This window comes from Cupressus sempervirens, chromosome 4 (assembly GCF_028749045.1).
Source record: "Cupressus sempervirens isolate cs-2001-9-10 chromosome 4, ASM2874904v1, whole genome shotgun sequence".
Lineage (NCBI taxonomy): Eukaryota > Viridiplantae > Streptophyta > Pinopsida > Cupressales > Cupressaceae > Cupressus > Cupressus sempervirens.
In genome coordinates, this window is record NC_143121.1 from 642574819 (window position 1) to 642578777 (window position 3959).

A 3959-nucleotide genomic window follows, 5' to 3' on the forward strand; every position below is an offset into this window, starting at 1 on the left:
CACAAAATAATTCATCACAAACACTAAGATTTATATGTAGAAACTATAGATTAGAGCATGAAAACCATGTTGGAGAATCCCTTATAATGCATGTAAAGGGTTACTTGGTTAAGAGCTACAACTATTTTTTTTGGAAACACATCCTTTTAGGAATATCACCGATTAGAGTTACACAAGCCTATGAAAGATACCTTGTTAGAGGATTTACAAAAGCTTACTAATGAAGCTTTTCATGTTAAGAGCTACAAATAGATACAATGGTAAGAAATCAAATTAATCTATAAGATCTAAATATTGAATTGTCTTTTCTTGTAGATTTCTATTGGATATCCTCAAAGATGCATATATCTCCCTGACTACTTAGTGAGATCTTAAGTCTCACCTCTAGCTTTCGTTTCCCAAAATAGTTTATTGATATATCACTTCCCTCTACAACTATCTCTCTTGCTAGCTTTCACTTTGAACAACTCTTTATGAAATTTCATACACACTCATCTCTTTGTCTCCTTTTATTCTCTAGTGCATCAATCTCTATCTGTATCCTTCTTTTCTTTAGTCTGCCATTCTTTAGCTGTCTCCTTCTTCTTTTCTAGAGCACACCACTCGCTCCTTCTTATTTTCTCTATTAAGTCACTCACTCGCTATCTCTTTCTTCTTTTCTCTAGCATGTCACTCTCTCACTATCTCTTCTTGTTTTCTCTAGTGCATCACTCTCTCACTTTCTCGTTCTTCTATTCTACATCACATCACTCTCTCACTATCACTTTGCAATGTCAAGGATAAGTTACCCATGATCAAATTATCCTTCTTGATTTTATACACAAAATTTGAATTCCATGTCAAGTTTTTTCACAACAAACCCATGACACCTACTCCTTGAGTTGAGACTGACAACCTTTTCAGTCCATCTTTAAACCTATGTGTAGCCTTTTTCCTTACTAAATTCTTCAACCATTTCTCCCTTTTCTTCTATCCCATCCATTCTAACTATCCTCTATCATGTCACATCTTTGGTGACTCAATTTGTCGATGATTTGGATCAACTATCCTTTCTATTGTCTATTGGTGATGGTGTAACATATATGTGCATACTAGTTTACTCTTCTACCAGTGACCATGTTAACTTGTAGCTTCTTCTTCCTTCCACCAATTTCTAATCAATGAAAACACTTTTTTTTTAACAATCTTCATGGCAATGAAACTTGTGGGATCAATGTATTTCCCATCACGCCACATTCATAACTTTAGAATAGGGATAACTTTAAGAAACCCCTCCTAAAAAAAAAGCCTAAAATGTTGGCGAATCCAACATTTTGTGGGAAGGAAAATTTTAATGTTGAGGGAAACTTCTTGTTCCATACAGGGAAATAAAATATTATATGTTGGCAAATTTTTTCTTGTCTTAGAAAAAATCATTTTAAATGTGGCGAAGTAATGTTTTTTTTTGTTGATGAATAAATAAATGATGGCTATTTTTTCCCTTGCAAAAAATGAATTAATAATGTCAGAGGCGAATTACTTGTTTTGTAGGAAAATGAATAATAATGGTCTTGGCTAGTTTTCAGTGGTAAACTGAAAAATTGTTTAATCTAAAAGCGAAATTTGCACATGTATTGGCTAGTGATTGTACTGACTGTTGAGTAGTAACTTCAAGTTTCAACTTGTGTATTGTCTTAGGTGTGTTATTAATAATGTCGTAACATCGTTACGTTAGTGTTACTATTACCAAGTCGGCTATCATCACTTTCATATTGTTAATAGTAAATTCAATAGTTTTATTGATCGTTGATTAGTTAGAGATCAACAATAGAAGATGCATCTTGGGGCCACTCACTTAAAAAGACTTGGAGTCACACGTAATTCTCTGGAATGGAGACACGTGGAATGTTTGCATAGAAATCATTGCTCAATGTTAAGAACTATCGATTGTCTGACATTAATGTCAATACATTTCGACATTTCACACACTTGAAAATTAATAGGAATATGAAAAAATAAGATATGAAAGATCGTGAACACCAAAGAATTAAATGCAACTACCATTAAATAGCCTCTTCAATTCCTCTTTCATTATCATTTCTCATATTCTTCAATCTGAATTTGGTTTGCAGTTGCACTTTGCAAAGTTTCAGTTTCTTGAGTCTTAGTCATGGATACGCCAATTTGCTTGAAATGCACTACAATGGCTTTGCAAAAGCCCTTTTTGGACAGGATTTCTGTCGATGTCCTTGCCATGGTTTGCAAGGTAGATGCCCAAAGTCCTTTTATCCGCCATGCTATATTCATGGTACTCGGCCATGAATTCTTGAAAAATGATAAGAGGTACCGTGTGTCCATGGATATTATCTCCTGCTTCTTCGCATCTCTTCTCGACCTTAGAGGCCATCAAATAGACATGTTGATGCTTCTGCATAACATTTTTAAGGAAACATTTTTAGAAGATGATGTGAAAATTATTGTATTGGTTGAGCGGGTACTAGGGTCGGGCATTGGCATCCCTTTTGCAAATGTAGAAAACAAGTGTTGGGAGGAAGGCATAAAGTGCATTATACATAAGCATCATTTCTTGCTCGGCATGAATGAATGACAATTGACTCGCCATCAGAAGTGGGCGCGGCTCAGAAGAAATTTTCTACGAAAATGGTTGTTGTTGGATGATGTCAGTGAGGTCATGATGCAGGAGCATCTTGCATGGGAAAATTATTGGAAAAAAAAAAAAATTGTGGAGGAGAGAGAAAGTGACGAAAATTAGAGGAGAAATAATTTTAAAAATAAAAAAAGGAAAAAAGGAGAAAAGAGAGGAAAAGATAAATTTCTATTTTCGAGGTGCATAGGTGGCATAATAGAAAAAAATAAAAAATAAATGGTTGTCATTCCATTTATCGAGGTGTGGGTAGAATTCTAGAAAGTTATGAATATTGTAGAAAGTTGTGGCTATTGTAGAAGGTTATAGAAGTTCTAGAAGGTTGTGGAGGAATTCTAGAAGGTTGTGGATAAGTCATGCATTGGGTGGTAAGTGCCTATTTAAGCAAGGCATATGAGCATTTCTAATCAAGCTCAAGGAGAAGCTTGAGAAGTGGAAGCTCGAGAAGGAGAAGCTCAAGGAGTAGAAGCTCAAGGAAAAGCTTGAGAAGTGGAAGCTTGAGAAGGAGAAGCTCGGGAAGTAGAAGCTTTGGAAGGAAAGCTTGGAAAGGTGAAGGTTGTGGAAGGTGAAGCTTGGAAAGCTTGGAAGGCTTCAAGGTGTGAAAGAGAAGGAGGAAGTGAAGAGTGAGTTTTCCTGAGTCTGTGAACAGAGCGCTAAATGTGAGGCAGTTTACAATAGGACTATAGTGGAGTTGTGACTGTAGACAGAGCACCGAAGGTGAGGCAGTTTACACTTGGATCTTGGATAAAGTTGGAGAAGAGCTAGTGATTGCGTTTTAGAAACAAGGAGGTTACTTGGGAAGCATTTTATCTCGTTGTCTTCATATTGTTGCATTCTTGGTTGTGAGTTGGTAAGGGTGGTGTGGCCCTTCGTCAGTGGTATCAGTGTGTATCTTCGTCAGGTCGACTTCACATGGTTGGATGAGTTCAGCAACATCATCTTCTCCAACAAATTCGTCATGGATAGACTTGAAGACCTTTCTGATTAAATGCTTCAAGCCCTCAACCCCTCAGCCCGCTGATGCTTCTAGCCTCCTTGGTTCCCTCACCTTATTCCCTATTTTCTAATATTGTTTCCTTACCCGTTATCCTTAGGGCAAAAAATTGTTTTTAAGATATCTATATTTTTCTTTGGATTGGGCCTTGCCCTTTTTTGTAAATTATGAAATAGTAAAACCAGGCTGATTTAATCAGCTATTTTGAATATCTATGCTATGAATTAGTATTATGTATATTGTACAGTCTAAAATATTATCAATGAAAACCATAGTTTTTGGCTTCTCAAATCGTTGTTCTTGTTAGTCTATGACTTTGTA